Source organism: Myotis lucifugus, unplaced genomic scaffold, assembly GCF_000147115.1.
Source record: "Myotis lucifugus unplaced genomic scaffold, Myoluc2.0 scaffold_3086, whole genome shotgun sequence".
NCBI classification, from domain to species: Eukaryota; Metazoa; Chordata; class Mammalia; order Chiroptera; family Vespertilionidae; genus Myotis; species Myotis lucifugus.
The window spans coordinates 1-6,297 of NW_005874134.1; positions in this window are offsets into that span (position 1 = coordinate 1).

Below are 6,297 nucleotides of genomic sequence, written 5' to 3' on the forward strand. Positions count from 1 at the left end.
AACAGGCAGAAGAATGGGAACAAAGGAGGAACTCTGTGCAGAGCAGTGGCCGGGCCGTCTGTCCCTCCCTGTCACGCGGGGTCCCCTACAGCTGCCGTCAGGCCCGAGGGGTGAGAGGCCCCGTCACCTGCCAGGTCCCACGCCTGCTGCTCAGAAGCCGACGTGGCCGTTACAAATGGCGTCCTCCTTGGGCGCTCGGCTTCCGGGCAGGGCAGTCATTAATCCTGGCGGGAACTACATCCATCTTGATTTCGTGCCCAGCGTCCTTGCACCCGCTTCTCCGCCCGTCACCTGTCTGCACAGTAATGACTCCAGAAAGCATGTGAATTCCTGGCGACGGCACCTGGGTGGGGTGGAGGGGACCTGCGGCTTGTCCGCTACTGGGAGCCCCAGGCAAGTCCCCCGATGTTCAGCCCGCAGCTCTCTGGGTGCCGAAGGGAATATGGCGACACGGGGGAGGGGGTGGGGGTGGAGTTCAGTGCCCGGTTCTCCCACTTTTCTGTTTCCTGCAGCTTTTCTTTGTCTAGGCTCCTGGGTCTGCTGAGTCCCTCCACCTGCTCCCAGAGGTCACCTGAGCTGCAGGTTAAATTCTTTTTTTTTTTTTTAAATATTTTTATTTATTTCAGAGAAGAAGAGAGAGAGGGAGAGAGAGAGAAACATCAATAAGAATCATTGATTGGCTGCCTCCTGCACACCCCCTACTGGGGATCGAGCCCACAACCCGGACATATGCCCTGACCCGGAATCGAACCGTGACCTCCTGGTTCATAGGTCAACACTCAACCACCAGGCTGCAGGTTAAATTCTAACAGTCGAGCCTCCCCAAGCACTGACCCCTCACTCTGAGGCCCGCTCACGGCCTGGGGGTGCCCTCCGGGTTTCTGGGGGCCCTCTGACGCGTGAGCACCGCCCCGTGTCTGTGAGTAAACGCGTGCCAGCCAAGGTTTGGGGCGGAGGGCGGCGCCATCGTGAAGATCCGCTGGGCCTGGACCCGCAAGCTCTGAGTCGTCAGATCTTCTCTTTCCACACAAACCCGGGAAAGCCCTCGCCAGACGGGTGGCAGGGGCACGGGGACGCCCCGACCCGGACGGCCGGGCCGGGGACAGCGGCTGAGCGAGAGGGGCGAGCTGCTGTCTTCCTCCTTAACCACCATCTTAAAACCTGTTAAAGATAGAAGTGAACGTTAACTGATGCTTCTAAACGGTGTTTGAGTGCACGGTTTGATGCAAAACTTGGAGACGTAACGACGTGGGCCGGTCAGGTGACTCGCAGTAGCTGATCTGTGTCAGCAGCTGACACTTTCCCGCGCGTGTGGAATTGACGCGTGTGTGTTTATGAACGGGATTCAGAAACACCCAGGGCTCCGAATTCCCGCAGCCTTGACCAGCCCGAGCCGCAGGGTCGGCCCCTGGTGCCTCCGCTGAAACAGAACCCTGCTGGTCTCGTTTCCCACGCAGACCCGTGCGCGTCCCGTGCTGTGCTGTGTGACGGCCGCCTCCCGTTGTGTGAGGCCCGAGGTCAGGCCCCGTCTGGCCGTCCTCAATGTCCAGACACTCGCGCAGCCTCGGTGCCTGACGGGGGCTCGAGGGGTTGGACACGTGAATGAATGAATGAAGTAAAGGTACCAGCTTGACCCCTGAGGAAGTGAGGGAGCGCTCGGAGCCTGTCAGCCCCTCTGCAAAATCAGGCGGCGGGGGGCCCATGGGGGGGGGGGCGGTGAGCCGCGGAGGCCGAGTGTGTGTGAAATCCCCGGCCGGCGGTGGGAAGGGCCCAGCCTGCCGAGCGTCCTCCCTGAACACCTGCCCCCTTGGAGCCGAGACTGGCGCTGGCAGCCGTGATGGATGCCGGGTTGGCTTGAAAAATGGAGGCCACAGGCTGAGCCATCCCCGCCAGGCGGCTCGAGGGCCCCACGTGTGCAGCGCATCCACGGGGGAATGTTACCGAGGGCCCCGCACGCACGGTGTTCGGCGTTAGCCCGTCCTCACACGTAATCATGAAGCCTGGGATTATTGGGGGGCAGGGAGGGACCGGAGGAGAAAGCAGTGCTGATGCCCGAGGTGAGGAGGCGAGAGCTGGGGAGCGGCCGCGCCACCCATCCCGGTGCCCCACTGGGTGGTCCCCGTGGGCTGCCCTGCGTGGGGGGGCAGCAGCCTCCTGACACTGGCCTCCGCCTTGGGGCTTGGAGCTGGGGGCCCTCAGGGCAGGTGGCCCCGAAGGGCCATCTCTTCCTCGGCCCTTTTCTGACAAGGAGGCTTCGCAGGTGTCACCCTCGGCACTGAGCACAGGGCCTGGCAGCGAGTGGGCAGGTGGTAGCATTGAACGAACGAACGAACGAGTGAGTGAGTGGCCCGGTCGGCCTGGCCCAGGGGTTGAGCGTCGACCTAGGAACCAGGAGGTCAGGGTTCGATTCCCGGTCAGGGCACAGGCCCGGGTTGCGGGCTGGATCCCCAGTGTGGGGCGTGCAGGAGGCAGCCGGTCCATGATTCTCTCTCATCGTTGATGTTTCTCTCTCTCTCTCTCTCTCTCTCTCTCTCTCTCTCTCTCTCTCTCTCTTCCTTCCTCTCTGAAATCAATTAAAAAATACATTTTAAAAATGAGTGAATGAGTGAGTGAGTGAGTGAGTGAGTCATTGGTTACACGTGTCTGACCCGCGAGGGCAAGGCCTCCGGCACCTGGATCCGTATCCGGTCACTGCTCGTTAGCGTTTGCCGGGTGGTGAGCTGACCTGGGGAACTGGTTGCACATGGACGGGCTGAGGCAGGAGAACAGGGAGCACAGCCCTGCATGCGGGGAAGGCGCTGGGCGGGGCGAGGGGCAGGGCCGAGGGCTGCACCCCCACAGTCCTCGCCCTGGGCTCGGCCCCTCCCCGCTGCCCTGTGTGCAGTGTGGTCTGGGGACCCCTTGTCACATACTATGGAGTCAGAGTCTCGGGGGGGGCCTGGGCACCTGCACTTCTGGGAGCTCCCAGGAGACGAGGGATGCACAGGGAGTAGGAGGCGCTGGGCGGGCTGCTGTGTGGGTGCCCTGCTTCACCCACTCTCCTGGGCGGTGGCAGGGAGACCGGGAGCAGCCTGCACCCTGGAGGGCCTGTGGGCGCTGTCCGTAAGCCTCCCCACAGCCTGTGCATCGAGCCTGGTACCACCCACCACAGACAGGAAACAGGCTCAGAGAAGTCGATGGAGCTGCCCTGAGACACACAGCACTTAGAGGGAGTTGGGGCCAGAATCTGGGCTGGTGAACATGATGCTGCCTCTCAGGGTCCCCTCTGTTTCCTGGTGGGTGCCCCCCCTCCCCAGAGGCTCACCCCACCCCCCTCTCTGTCCCTGGAGCCAGTTGAGCTTTTTCTTTTTAATATGTTTTCTTTCAAATTGATTTTCAGAGAGAGAGGAAGGGAGAGGAAGAGAGAGATAGCAACATCGATGCGTGAGGAACATCATCAATCAACTGCCTCCTGCACGGCCCCCACTGGGGATCGAGCCCGCAACCAGGCTATGTGCCCTTGACTGGAATCGAGTCTGGGACCCTTCAGTCCGCAGGTCAAAGCTCTATCCACTGAGCCAAACCGGCCAGGGCCAGCCAGCCTGAGCTTTGATGGAAACACACAGGCAAGGGGAGGAGGGGGTCCATTTGTTTTCATTTAAAAACCCACCAGCCGAACAGCAGGGCCTGCAGGCACCTCCTGTCCGGGGCCCAGGGAGTCCGGTGGCCGCAGGGCCAGGTCCTGCCTGCACCTCCCTGCTCCTCGCCGCGACGTACCTGCTGGCGGCTGTCACCTGCTCAGCAGATGGCAGACTGGTGGCTCCTCGCCCTGAGCTGTGCCCAGATGGGCTCAGCCATGTCCTGGTTGCCCTGAGCCAGGCCATCTGTGCCCGAGAGAGACCCAACACTCTGCAGGTGCAGAGAGAGCTCCGGGCAGGCCAGACGCAGCTTCCCCTGGCCCTGCAGAGCGGTTCTCAGAGGCCAGAACGCGCCTCTGTCCCGGCCACATGCTCTCCTCTGGGCCATCCCCTCTGCTCCCTGTCAGCAGGGAGCCCCCTCCCTCCATCTCCTGGTCCTGGGGAACCGAGAGGGGGAGGGGGGACATGGCAGGGATGAGTCTGCCCCTGCCCCTGCCCCTGCGCTCCTCCTTGGGGTTCATTCTCATGGCTGATGGAGGGAACATGTCACCTTGTTAACTGGGAAGCAGAGCTGCCCTGAAAATTCCCTTAAAATGAAACCCAAGCCCGGCCGGCGTGGCTCAGTGGTTGAGGGTTGACCTGTGAACCAGGAGGTCACGGTTCGATTCACAGTCAGGGCACATGCCCGGGTTTGGGCATTGGCAGGGGGCACATGGGAGAGAAAGACACCCTGAGACCCTCAGCAGACCCAGCGCTTGAGACTGTCCACCCCACCCTCCAAAAGAATCTCATTCAGAGAGAGAGAGAGAGAGAGAGGTTCTTGAATCTCAAGGTGTCCCTGCCTCTGAGATGGAGCCAGAGCCTCCGGGGACCAGGGAGCCGAGAAGTGCTCCAGTTTGACAGACATCAGCTTCCGCCAGCCTGCGTCCCGGCCTTGGGGAGCAGCCAGCCCCTCGGCCTCCCTCCACCCAGACCTCCTGGTCCCACTAGGATCAGAGGGTGGGGGGCTGCACACTGGGGGGGGTGAGAGGTGGCCCAGCCCCTGAGGAGGAGGGCGACGCCCCAGCTCCAGGCCACCTCCCCCGGAGGCGATGGGCTGCACAGTTCCCTGGGAAATGAGGACTTTTAGGAAAAAAAAACTCGCAACAACAGACTCGCCGAGCACCGCATTGCAGTGCCTGTGGGATCGGAGCAGCTGCTGGCTGCTGTGTGGGCTCCACGCGTCCCTGCCCGGCCTGCGCCCAGGGCCGGAGGCGGGGGAAGTGCGCACTGGGCATCGGCGGGGTGACAGCTGGTGGGGGCGACGGCTGGGGTGCAGTGGCCCGACCCCGGCTGTGTCTGCGGCCTTTGTCACACGCCCTGGTTATCTGTCATCCGGGGCTCCTTTCGCTGGAACCTGCCACCCCAGCGCTGACCCCCCCCCATCATCTCATCATGTCCCCATTCTCTCCACAAAGGGGCCACGCAGCCTCTGCGTCCACCCACCTCCGTTCTCCGGCTCACACACTCGGAGCGGAAACCGTCCGGTCCAATCCCTTGATTTTATTAACGAGGAACCTGAGGCCCAGAGAGAAGAGGGGGCGGGGCGGGGCTGGTCTTAGAACAGAGACCCAGAGGTCGAGAGGTCGTGGGGGGGGGCGGGTAGGTGATGGGAAGTGGGGAGTGAGGCCCTGGGCAGAGGCGACCACTTCCTGCTGATGGACCAGTGAGTCTGTAGATTCGCTGTTTAAGGCGCCACGGAGGCCAGCAGCACCCACAGGCGGGGTCCGAGTCCCCACACCCCGAGCTTCCTGCAGAACCCGCCCCCCCGGAGCCCCCCGCCCTCACTCACCTCCAGGACCCCCACAATGCTGGCTGGGGGCCTTATCAGGGTGCTGGGGCTCCCGGCCTCCATTCAGCTGCTGCTCTCAGCTCTGGACCCGGGTGCTGCGGCCTTTGGGGCGACAGGGAGGCCAGACAGGGGGTCAGAACCCCAAAGCCAGCTCGGGGCTCTCCTGGGTGAGGGACAGAGGGAAGAACACGGGGAACCACCCACACGGTCCAGCTCACAGACTGTCCAGCTGGACAGAGCTGGCTGCCCGTTCCCTCCTGGGCTGTCCCAGGGCCACCAGGCAGCCCCCAGCGGGCACCAAAGCCGCCAGGGGGAGAGAGGCTCTGTCCAGGGTCCTGACCTCCGCCTCGCAGGGACCGACACAGGCCGGCCTGGGTGGGGAGGAGGCCTCCGGTGCTGGGCCTCCCCAGGCTGCCTTTGGGACTGGCCAGGGGGGCCGTGGTGAGCGCGCCTCTCGCGGGGGGGGGTCTGGACCCCATTTTTCTGGAGGCAGCTTTGCGGCAGACTCAGGTGTCTGCACTCCTCTCAGGAGAAGGAGCTATGGGGGTCCCTTCCTCCAGCCCCTCGCGCCCACACAAGCACCAACTCGCAGTCATTACGGGGGCGCTCTCAGCCCAGGGGGGGTGTCCTGGGGCCCTCAGCCTCTAGACACACTATAGTCTCACCCGAATCCTCCAGAACTTCCTGCCCCTTTCCTCTCTCCTCCCGGTCAAAGTAAGCTCTGAGGTGATATCTCAAAGGGAACCATTTCTCTTGGGCTGTTGGCAGAACACATGTCGCCGCGTGTGTCCCGAGGGGTTAGTAGACCCTGACCTTGAGTCGCTAGGCCCTAGGTCCCTTTTTTCCCTT